Source organism: Callithrix jacchus, chromosome 11 (genome assembly GCF_049354715.1).
Source record: "Callithrix jacchus isolate 240 chromosome 11, calJac240_pri, whole genome shotgun sequence".
In the NCBI taxonomy this organism is placed as follows: Eukaryota; Metazoa; Chordata; class Mammalia; order Primates; family Cebidae; genus Callithrix; species Callithrix jacchus.
The window spans coordinates 99,357,736-99,369,949 of record NC_133512.1 but is presented as its reverse complement, the minus strand read 5'-3'; the positions used below and the strand labels follow the sequence as shown (position 1 = coordinate 99,369,949).

The 12,214-nt window shown below is 48.3% G+C and overlaps 1 protein-coding gene across 1 annotated transcript in view; it reads left to right on the top strand.

Annotated features, from left to right (window-relative positions):
* The window catches only part of CNTNAP2 (contactin associated protein 2), a 2,303,447-nt gene that overhangs the window by 2,255,543 nt on the left and 35,690 nt on the right, over positions 1-12,214 (top strand). The gene's annotated exons all lie outside the window — the stretch shown is intronic.

Sequence of the window (12,214 nt, the reverse complement as noted above, 5' to 3'; positions counted from 1 at the left end):
CCTCTAACTGACCTCCAAATCGAACATTCAGTGGGTCTCCAGGCAACACGTGATGTTGCTGATGTGAAAACGGGAGATGAGGAGGCAGGAAGCAGCACAGCTGCAAGGTCGGGCTTCCAGCACCATCGCCGCCTCTCACCAGCAGATTGACCTTGGGCACTTTTCATAACCCCATTCCTCAGTTTCCCCATTTCCTAAATGGAGTTAATAAGACCTAACTCATGGAATTCTATTTAAAGCAGTGTGATTAAATGTGATGTGTTTAATCACAAGCATGTAGCAAGTGTTAAAGTTTAGCTACGATAATATTAATAATCACGGTTATTATATCAGACACAATTTGCTATAATGCTTGAACGCTGAGCAAACGCTTCGAAATCCTCTGGCCACACAAACTTGTAATTTGTTACAGCTCATTCTCTAAACCTTGTGCATTTGATAGTTTTAATCATGTTCCGACCCTGCCCAAGGTCTGGCTTCAGTGCAGCTACTGTCATCGTGATTCCTTGCCAGGGTTGTGCTGCCAAGCTTTGTGAAGCTTAGAAAGAAGCCAAAATTGCCCTGTTGTCAGAATAGCCAATTTACAGACGAAACAGTCCTCTTTGTTCCTCACACATGGATTCTTAGAACCTGACGTGGGGCGCTGTGTGCTAAGGGCACATATGAAGAATTCCCTTTTATGAATGCTGTTAGGGTTACATAGCAGTCTGGCTTTTCCTCGTGGGCTGCCTTGAACAACGGAAAGTGTTCCTAATGCCGAAAGAAGAAAAGTAAGAGTGAAAACACAAGAGGAGAAAAGGCATGTCAGGGCCAGAGAGGAACAGACACCTCTCAGATGAGTTCCTCCAAAGGCCCAAGTAGACAAATACCATAAATGATCTTTGCAATGCACGAGTCCTGCCGCTGTTAAAGGGACCCACTGCCTGAGGCCATGAGCACCTGTGGTCTAAATCAGGGTGAAGAGACTAGTTTCTAAAACACCTAGATCCTACCTTGGGCCAGTAGGAGTTCCTATGTATTATGACTTCATTAGGAACGTGTATGTTTTTAAGATCTGTGAGACATGATTGTAGGGACCAAAGAGTTTTAGTTCCTTTACTTTTAAAAAAGCATGCTTTGTGCATGACATTTATGGATTGAGGGATGGAGGGAGTCTCACTCTGTTGCCCAGGCTAAAGTACAATGGTGCCATCTCGGCTACTGCAACCTCTACATCCCAAGTTCAAGATATTCTCCTGTCTTAGCCTCCTGAGTAGCTGGGATTATAGGCACCTGCCATCATGCCCACCTAATTTTTATATTTTTGTAGAGACGGGGTTTCACCATGTTGGCTAGGCTGGTCTTGAACTCCTGATTACAGGAGTCTCCTTGATTGATTTATGCAACTGTATTTGGGGAATGTATCTGTCAGTATTTGATGTTCAAGTGAAAATTCTGTAACTCTGATATCACAGTAGGCCCATGCTATGTAACATAAGATCCATTTGCAGAAAAATTTCCTCTTACCCAGTGTCCAGCAGGTGAAGTATTAATCCAATTGTCATGAAACCAATTACAAAGACAGAAAACAGTTGGCTGGGCGGGGTGATTCACAAGTGTAATCCCAACACTTTGGGAGGCCTAGGTGGGCGAATCACCTGAGGTCAGGAGTTTGAGACCAGCCTGATGAACATGGTGAAACCCCTTCTCTACTTAAAATACAAAAATTAGCCAGGCGTGGTGTCACATGCCTATAATCCCAGCTACTCAGGAGGCTGAGGCTGGAGAATCATTTGAACCTGTGTGTTAAAACGCTCTCTGAATGAAGAGACCCCCCTAAAGAGGCTTTGTGTGAGCAACATGGCTCTTTATTCACCTGAGTGCAGGCAGGCTGAGTCTAAAAAGAGAGTCAGCGGAGGGCAGTGGGATAGGAGTTGGTTTTATAGGTTTGGAATAGGCAGTGGAAAGTTGCAGAAGTTACAGTTCAGGGCAGTTTTTGCAAGCTGGGAGGGGATCATAGGGTCTGGTGCCATGAGGTTGACCAAGGTTGATTACACAGCCAGTTGCCTTATCAGTTGAGGCAGGAATAGGGAACAACAGAAGAATGTCTCAGAGTTAATTAGGCACTGCAGGCATTGATCATTCTTCCCCTTTTGTGGTCTTCCAGTTACTTCAAACTTTCTAGTTCCAGGAACTCATCTGGAATGTACGTGCAGATCACAGAGGTTACCATGCTGTCCATGGCACGGTCAGTCAGCTTAAAAGACCTTACAGTTCTGTCTTTTCATATTAGTAATATAAGGGAAAAGGAAATGAAGAGTGCAGGGCAGTGGAATATTAGGAAGGCTGACACAGAGGGGCGGTGTTTCTCAGGGCTTCTTTGAGAGGGATTGGGAGTGATGCAGAAACCTAAAAATAGGAAAGAATTTAGACTGCTGGGCGATCTTGGGGCAAGGGGTGATACTGGGTGGTTGTTAGAAGGAGCATTTGTTGTATTGACTAGTGATCGCTTGTATAGAGTTTTTGGAGGAATTGAGAGATTAATCGGAAAACACGGGGTCCAAATAAGAGAATGAGAAAGCTAGATAAGTATCTAGAGGACTAAGGATTGGAAGAAGCCATGACTCCCAGTTAGAGTGTCCAGAATAACCATTTGCCTGATTAGCAAGCTTTGGGGCTTTGTCTTTTAATCTATTGATGGCATCAGATATGAGGCCAGACTGGTTTACATAAACACATTCTTCACTTAAGAATAGGCAAAGACCTCCTTCCTTAGCAGTCAGTCAGTAAATTAAGACCTCAGCGGTTTTGGAGGACAATTGCAGCCAGGGAATTGACTTGACCTTGAAGAAGGGATAGAGATTAAGTTAATTCTGCAGTGCTAGCGGAGAAATCATTAGACAGGCTACGGAAGGTGACAATTGAAGGGGGAAGGCCTGCTATGCCCGTGCCGAGTACAGTAGTAATTCCTAACCCTACAAGTAAGGGGATCAGTGGCATGACCTGCTTGTGTCGTGTCGGGACCACAAGGGGAACAGGGAAGCTTCTGTCTTCATTGACAAACCAAATTTTGGGAGTAAGGAAAATTTGGGTACAAGTGCCTGTCCAGTTGGTAGGAAGGCAGATGTAAGGAGAAGAACCACAGAGGAAAAAAAGTCCTTGGCTTAGACAGAGCTGGAAGTGTTAACTGAAAAGGTGAGAAAGTGTTCCGAGGGGGTTGGGACTTTGGACCCAAATACCAAGGGAACCAGCAAGGGCTGTGGCTGTCAAAGGTTGTAGCAGGGTTTGGGAGGGTAACTGTGTGTAGGGAGAGCTTTTGTTTTCATGGTGTATGAGAAAGCGTTTGGTATCTGTGAGTAACCATTCACTTTCATTAACAAGGTTAGGTATAAGCAGGCAGGAAGAGGGGTCTGGAGGAGAATCTGGTGAACAACGGGAGGGCAGCCAAGGATGGAGTCAAAGACAAGGTAAATGCCTACCTAGGCAAAACTTGGTTTATTTGCCAATCTTGTGTAGGGGAAACTCCGCGGGCCTGGTGTATAAGAAAAGGAGGCAGTCTGAGAAGGCCCTGGGGAGAAGAGTGACAGATAGAACATTGAGATGTGATTGTTGTGAGGATGGAATTCCATGATGGAAAATAAATAAGCGGTTCTAAAAGACTAGCCCAGGGCTTGTATCCTACATGGAAGTGGTCATGAAAGGATTACAGGACAGAGTGAGCTTGTGAGGCAGGGAGGAGGAACTTCCTGTGGTGTAAGAACCATTTGCCTTGCGTAGGAGCAACTGGTAAAGTGAGTTTTTGGAGGAAGAAAAGGTAAGGGAGCTAGATGAGAAGGAAAAAGACCGGCCTTGTTGGGGAGGTACTGGGGTGTCCCCTGCTGCTTTGTCACCTAAGGCATTTCCTTGGGCAGTAGAATCTGATGGTTTTTGGTGTCCTCTGCAGTGGATCACTCCAGCCTTGGCTGGGAAGAGAGTGGCCTTAAGGAAGACCTTTATTAAGGGGGTGTTGATAATAGAGGATCCCTGTGTGGTTGGAAAACCTCTTTCTGCCCATATGGCAGCATGGTGGTGTAGGATGTGGAAGGTGTATTTGGAGTCAGAGCACAGTTCAGCTTGCTGAGAAGTGGTGGAGGGAAGGAGCGTGCCAGCCTCGATACTAGATGAGTGGGATACAACAGCATAGCCAGCTTTGGCCAGCGCCAACGGACTGGGCTTGGAGGAACTGCCATCAATAAACCATGTGTGGTCTCGGTCTGGAATAGGAAAAAGAGAAATATGGGGAAATGGAGAGGACACTATACGGATTAGGGAGGTGCAGTCATGGGGTTCAGGGTCTGTGTTGGGTGTTAAGTGAGAGGCTGGGTTGAAGTCAGGTCCAAGGGCAATGGTTACAGTGGGGGTTTCAATAAAAGTGCATAAAGCTGGAGAAGGCGAGGAGCTGAAAGTAAGTGTGTGAGGTGTGGAGAGGAAACTAAACTTTGGAGATTGTGAGAGCTATAGAGGGGAAGTGGAGCACAGCCTGTAATTTTAAGGAATTCTAGGAGTATTACAGCTGTGGTGGCCACGGTGCGTAAACATGATGGCCTGCCTAGCACTGTGAGGTTAAGCTGTTTAGACAAGAAGGCAACCGGTCGTGGGCCTGGCTCTTGTGTCAGAGCCCCCACTGCACAGCCTTTTGCTTCTGCCACTGAAGGGAGCAGAGCTGGGGAGCGCTACTGTAGGGGCTGTTTCTAAGGCCTTCTTTAAACAGCAAAAGGAAGAATGGGGGAAGGATTTGGGGTTAGCTAAGTTTCCTTTTGTCAGTTTATAAAGTGTTTGGTTTGGAGGGCAAAACCTGGTCTCCTACAACACCTAGGAAGGAGAGAAGCTGCTGCTGAGTGGATGGGTTGGAGAAATTAACTGGATACAGTTGGCAGAGAATGTGTGTGTATGCTGGCGAAGGATTATACCAAGATAGGTAACAAATAGGGAAGAAATTTGGGCTTTAGAAAAACATTTTTGAAGTCAAGAACAGAATAGTGAGTTGTGGAAGGGGCTATGGAAGACAGGAGAGTACAGGACTTCGGGTACAACCAGGTGGACGTGAAGTACAATCTCATTGCTGTGGCGGACGTCTTGGACTAGCCTGGAGGATGTCTGGTTTTGGGACATGTAGGATGCAGGAATTGTGAGTGAGTGGAAACTCAAAGGCCACGTTGTAGTAAGCGAGTAACAAAAGGCTTTAGGTCTTTTAAGGCTTGTGCTGGGATGGGGTACTGGCACTGGGCAGGATAAGGGTGGTTAGGTTTGAAGGGGATGATGAGGGGTGAGTGACCTGTAGTTAGGGATGGGAGGTGGTGTCCGGCACCCTAGGATTAAGGTTGGGGAACATAAGGGGAGCTATTGAGGGAGATACGGGTTCAGGGAGGAGGGCGACAATGAGGTGTGGCTGTAGCCCAGGAGTAGTTAAGGAGGCAGACAATTTTGCTAGGACAGCTTGGCTGGACAGGTGGGGATGATTAGGAACGAACGTGGAAAGGAGTGCTGGCCTGACTGACACCAGACGTGGGGAGTTCGGAGAGGCCTGGAGGCCTCGCCATCAATTCCCACAACAGTTATGGAGGCCAAGGAGACAGGTCCTTGAAAAGAAGGCAGCATGGAGTGTGTGGACTCCATACTGATTAAGAAGGGGATGGACTTACCCTCCACTGTAAATTTACCCAAAAGTCGGTGTCCATGATGGTCCAGGGAACCTCTGAGATGTTCAGGGAGCGTCAGTCTTCAGCCACCAAGCCAAGGAGATCTGGGCAGGATTCAGTCCGGGAGCTCTGGGAATAGCAACGTGAATCAGACAGTCTGACTTTCAGTGGGGACCCTACACAGACGGGGCAGGGCTTAGGAGGAATCCCAGGCTGTGGGCATTCCTCAGCCCAGTGGCCAGGTTTCCGACACCTGAAACAAGATCTGGGAGGGGCAACTGGATGCTGCAGTCTGGGCACTTTGAAGTCTTTGTGAGCCGGTGGTGTGGCTGGGGTTTGTCTTACGGCAGAGGCAAGCCTCTGTAGTTCTGAGATGTGCTGCTGCTGGGCTGCTTCTTCCCTATTACTGAACACCTTGAGGGTTGATTAAATCCCGTTATGGGGTTTGAGGGCCAGATTTTAATTTCTGTAGCTTTTTAAACGTCAAGGGCTGACTAGGTGATAAAACACATATTAAGCGTTCTTCAGGGGTGAGGGTAGACGTAAGGATGGCATTTAAGTCACTTCGGGTGAGATTATAGGACTGGGTTAAGTATTGGAACTCTTGTATATATTTATATTTATTTAATAGGATCTGATGAAAAGGAGCCTAACAGTTGGCCAGTTTGGGAAAGGTCCAATAGAGAGAAAGGAACATGCACCCTAAGTATGCCTTTGGCTCCAGCCACCTCTCGAAAGGGGAATTGTTGGGCAGGGACGGAGGACTTAGCTGGACCGGTTATGAGGTGACAGGAGGGGCATAAGGAGGTGGGTTGTGAGCGGTAGAAGAGGGAGGCGGGGCAGGTCGCGGGCAGAAGGGAGAGCAGGACAATCTGGGATGGGCTGCACTGAGAGCAGAGATTAGGGAGGGATTGGAGTATTAAAAAAATGCCTGATGGCATGCATCTTAGACCATTTGCCCATTTGTTTAAAAAAAAGATTGTGTGGGTCTCACAGAACAGAAAAATTGAAAGTGTCATTTTCTGGCCATTTGGAGCCACTGTCTAATTTGTATTGAGGCCAGGCCGTGTTACAGAAAAAAACAGACATTAGGTTTCAGATTGAGTGACAGTTGAAGAGGTGTTAGGTTTTTTAGGATGCAGGCTGGAGGCGAAGACAGGAATAGAGGGCGGAATATTGCCCCGGCCAAGGAGAGAAGCAGAGTTGAGGGGGTAGAAGGAGCGAGCAGCTACCCGGTTTTCAGTAGGCATCCCTGACTGAATCCAGGGCTGTAACATCAGTGAGTGATCAAGGCAGGCATCCCCACGATTGACCAGACACCAAGAGAAGACTCTCTTCCCAAGTCCATGACTAATGCTGGAGTTTTTGAGAGGGAGAGCTGTCTCTACTAGGAGAAAGATTTAAAGGAAAAGAGGGAGAGACTGCTTACCCGATCTGAAGGTGGCGAGAGAGCTGTTTGGCACAATAAGCGCGAGCAGTTGGGCTGGTCTGATGTGTTGAGGTCTCAGGTGGGTCTCTTCTTCTCAGAGGAGGAGCGAGGACAGGGGGCTGGTCTCCCCCACAGAGTACTCCTGTCCTGGATTTCAGCACCAAATGTTAAAATGTGTGTTCTGAATGAAGAGACCACCCCCCCACCCCACCCCCGACCCCCGCCAAAAAAAAAAAAAAATCAGGTCGTGAGTTGTGGCTTGACTAGAAGACATTTGGAAGTACATTATCTGGTCCAGTGCCTTGGAAGTTTAGTCCTCAACAAGCAGCATTGGGTCTCCTGGAAGCTTTTTAGAAATGAAGAATCTCAGGCCCCACCCCAGACTGACTAATCAGCATTCGTGTTTTATCATGGTTCCTGGTGACTTACCACTGCAATTTAAAAGCTCTAATCTTCTCAATCTTGCAAGCATTTTAGAATTACCTGGGAAGCTTTTTAAAACCCTGATGTCAAGACTACACTTCTGTCAGAGGTGTCTGAACCAGAGCCACTCCATCTTGAATAGGGGCTAGGTAAAATCACACTGAGACGTACTGGGCTGCATTCCTAGGAGGTTAAGACATTTGGTCACAGAATGAAATGGGTGGCTGGCACAAGATAGAGCTCACAGAGACCTCGCAGATAAAACTAGCTGCAGTAAAGATGCCAGCTAAACCCATCATAACCAAGATGGTGATGAGACTGACTTCTGGTCATCCTCACTGCTCTACGCCCGCCGGCACCATGACATAAATGCCACAGCAATGTCAGGAAGTTACCCTTTAGGGTCTAAAAAGGAGAGGCATGAATGATCCACCCCTTGTTTAGCATAAAATCAATCAATAACCAAAAAAATGGGCAACCAGCAGCTCTACTGAGTAGCTGTTCTTTTTACTTTCCTAGTTGATATGTGTTAGGGCCACAGCCCATAGACCCCCCTCCCTGCCTTGTTCTCCCCTGCTAAGCTGAGCTCATAACAAACACAGCCTCAAGCCTTGTAAACAGGGCACCCAGCTCGAACCCAGGATGTTGACCCAATTAAGCAGAATGTCAGCCCTTGAGAACCAAGATGCAGTTTTCCCTAGAATAACACCTGGCTGCCTGCAAAACCCCTATATAATCCCATAGTCTGTAAGGCAGGCTGCTGCCTTCACTGCCTGTGGTTAGGCAGCCAGCCTGGCAGGTTGAAATAAACTTGCTAAACCTGATCCTCGGTCTGCCTCTCCATCCTTTCGGTCAGCCTTACATTTTGGTGCTGAAACCCAGGACAGGAGTAGGTGCTGGCCACTCTTTCTCTCTCTCTCTGCCTCCACAACTAGCCCTCCCATCCTGAACCCCTTTCCAGGCCCAGGAGGGAAACCCCAGACCTCTACTGCCAACTGCGGTTATCTCCATCCAAATCATCACCTCCCAGCTGGTAAGGTAGATAGAGGTTTGACTCCATCCGGGTTCCTCGACCGTCTGTTTTCTGTCCAAAAGTCCCAGCACTGGGCTGAGGACGACCTTCCAGCCCCAGGGGCTTCAGTCCTGTCATCTTGGGGATGCCTAATTTGACAGCGACTGTTCTGAATTCACTGTCTTAGGTAGAGGAAACAGGGCAGAAGATGTTCTCTCCTGTCTTCCTTCTCCTCTTCTGGCTTTTTACTGTGGGGTCTGTCCAGTCTGTTCCATCTAAAAGTACCCCGTTAGGATGTCTCTTCTGGAATCTGGACACCTTTGGTCTCCAGTCTGAAGTCAGGCCCAAGAGATTAATATTCTACTGTCATGTGGCCTGGCCCCAATATAAATGAGATAATGGCTCTCAGTAGCCTGAGAATGGTATTTTCAATTTCAACATTCTTCAAGACCTTGAAAATTTTTTCCACCACAATGGTGAATGTTCTAAGGTTCCCTATGTTCAGGCTTTCTTTACCCTCTGCAACTGCCCCTCCCTCTGTCAGTCCTGCTCCACTTTCCAAATCCTCCTCACCTGCTTGAAACCCAACTCAACCCCTCCCACAGTCTCAGCAGACAACACATCCTCTGTTGACCCAGCTGACTTCCCTCCTCCCCACCAGTGCCCAGAGTCTCTGCCTTATGGCCCTGCTCTAGCTCTTCCTTTGTCCCCTCCCCTCTCCAATCCCCACCCCCTCCAGCTTCCAACTCCAACTCCTCTCCATCTCCACCCCACACCTGCTCCCAGACCCAGCCTCCCCAGCAGCCAGCTCACTTACTCCCGCTTAGAGAGGTGGCGGGGGTGGAAGGCATCGTCCGCATTCACCGACAAGCTGATCTCTCCCAAATCAAAAAGCGCCTTGGGTCTTTCGCCTCCGATCTAGACACTTAAAGAGTTTAAATATCTTACCCAGTCTAATGAACTTACCTGGCACGATCTCTGTATTATCCTCTCCTCCTGGAAGAAAAGGGGAGTGTGGCTCACAGCACAGGCACATGCTGAGACCTTCCCTGGCAGGACCCTACTAAACCTGTAGGGGCGGCTGCTGTACCCCGAGAGGAACCAGCCTGGGAATATCAGCCTTCATATCCCAGCCGGGCATCTCGTAACCAAACGATTACTTGCCTCAACTCAGGCCTTAACAAAGCTGCCTGTAGGCTGTAAATTTTGAAAAGCGCAAAAAAATTTCCCAAAAGGCAAACAAAAATCCTGTCCAGTTTCTTTCCCGCTTTTACAGACGCCCTCCAAAAATACACCCATATTAATCCTGCCCTCAAGAAGGCACCATGGTTCTTAACACCCATTTCATCTCCCAGTCTGCTCTGGCACAAACTTAAAAAGGCTGAAGATGGCCCTCAAACCCCGCAGCAAGACCTCCTTAGCCTGGTCTTCAAGGCCTTCAATAACAGGGATGAACAAAGGAAAACAGACAAGGCCCAGAGGGATCGTGCTAAGTACCAGCTTCTAGCAGCAGCCATTCACCCACCTAAACAGCCTGGCTGTGGCACCCAGGGGCACAAAACCCGACAGCAGTGCACCTCCGAGGGCATGTTTCAAGTGCGGCAAGGAAAGCCATTAGGTGCAGGCATGTCCCAATCCATGGGCGCCAAAGAGCCCCTTCCCCATCTGCCAGCAGACAGGCCACTGGAAGTCTGACTGTCCTCCAACAGGCAGACAGAAAAGCCTGTACCTCCAACCCACAACCCCTTCACCAAGACAAAAGGTGAAGAATCGCTTGCACTCCTTGGCTTAGCCGCTGAAGACTGACAGTGCCCAGGGCCCTGGACCCCTAGTTCCATCTGCCATCACTGTATCGGGGCGCAGGGTAACTGTTAGTAGCAGGTAAGCCAGTCTCTTTTTTAATTAAAACCAAGGCCACCTACTCAGCTGTGCCTGAATTTTCAGGACCAACTCATCCCTCACAGGTCTCAGTTGTGGAGGTTGCTGGATTTATCTCGTACCCACGTGCCACCGAACCCCTCACTTGTTCACTGTCTAACACTGTTCTCTCTCACTCTTTCCTGATCATGCCTCACCGTCCTACTCCCACTCTAGGCAAACCCCCATCTCTAATCGGCCCCTTATACCAGCTCCTCCAAGCTGCGCAGCTCCTGCTAAGGCAGGAGTTACACGCTGCCGAGGACGCCAAACAGGATCAGATGAGATCTCAAAAGCGAACAGAAACGCCGATGAGGCCAACGAGGCAGCAAAAAAGGAGGCTGCCCCTCTCCTCCTCATTACCCCACAATTCCCCCACCGAAAAAGCTTCATTGTTACAACAAGGCACCTCCTTCCAAGGAAACTGGATAGTCAAAAATCAAAAAAGTCATCCTCTCCCAAAAACAAACCAAAGAAATTCTAACGTCTCTTCCCCAATCCTTCCACCTCGGTGCACGCCCCCTGTACCTCCTCCTTCGCCCTTACATCTGTTCATCCCGCCTGTTTACCTCACTAAAAAACATAACCTCGAGCTGTCGTGTATGCTCTGTCACTTCCTCTCAAGGGGCCTCCACTGTCTCCTATCCCCACACATCAGCTGAGAGGGACAGCCTCTCCTCGTAACATAACAAATATTAAAAGTCCTCTCCTCTCCCCCATTCCCACATGGAAAAATAAAAGACAAAAATCTCAAAAAGAGTTTAACAATCCCTAGGACTCCATCAGCCACCTCCCCATACCTGCTTTCCCTTTCCTCTCCTGCCTACTGGGTTATCCCAGTTTCTCAGATCTAGGACCATATTCCCATTCGCTTCTCACACACCGTCCAAAGTAGACAGAGCCCTCAGCCTCACTAAAAACCATCCCACTGCCCTTGCCAACAGAGCTACCAAACTTCTCTCCACATATACTGCCAATTACAACCATGCAAAACTCCCTCACCCTGCCATCCAAAGTCCTATAACCCTCCGTACCCCAAAACTTGGCCAAGCCCTCTTATGTGTCACCTCTTCCAACAGACACACACACATAGGCAGCATCCCTCCCTCTGCCTGTGGCTCAGCTCAAACCATCTCTCATCCCTCTTCCCATACCTCACTCCAAGTAAATTATTCAGTTTCCCCTGAAGCTAACCCCCTCTTTCCCCAGCCCCTCCACATTACCTCCTCTTCTGCCTCTCAAACATGGAAACCCTTTCCCAGACAGGAGTCCTCAAAGGGGTCTCTCTCTCTCCTCCTCTGGGTTGCTGAAGCTGGACCAAGTCCCTCCACACACAAGGAACCTACGCACTCCAACACCTATTCTCAACCCACTTGTCTGTTTAACACCACAGGCATCTTCTTCCTCGGCAGGAGACAGAAGTAGGTTGTGGATCCGCAAACCCGACAGATACTTGCACCCTGCTCTATCTTACCCCCAACATTAACCCTGTCCCTGCTACACTACACACCCACCCAGAAAGAACAATACAGTTCATTCCCTTATTAGTAGCCCTTGGAGTCATGACTAAAATCAGGTTAAAAGCAGGAAGCCTAAAAACATCATTATCATATTTCCAGTAGCTCTCCCAAAACTTCCAATCCTCAGTTAAAAAAAAAAAAATTAGCAAATGCTATCACTCACCTCCAAAACCAACTAAACTTTATCAGCAGACATCCTACAAAAACCGCAGAGGCTGAGACCTCCTCACTGCTGAAAAAGAATAAATAAAAAGTC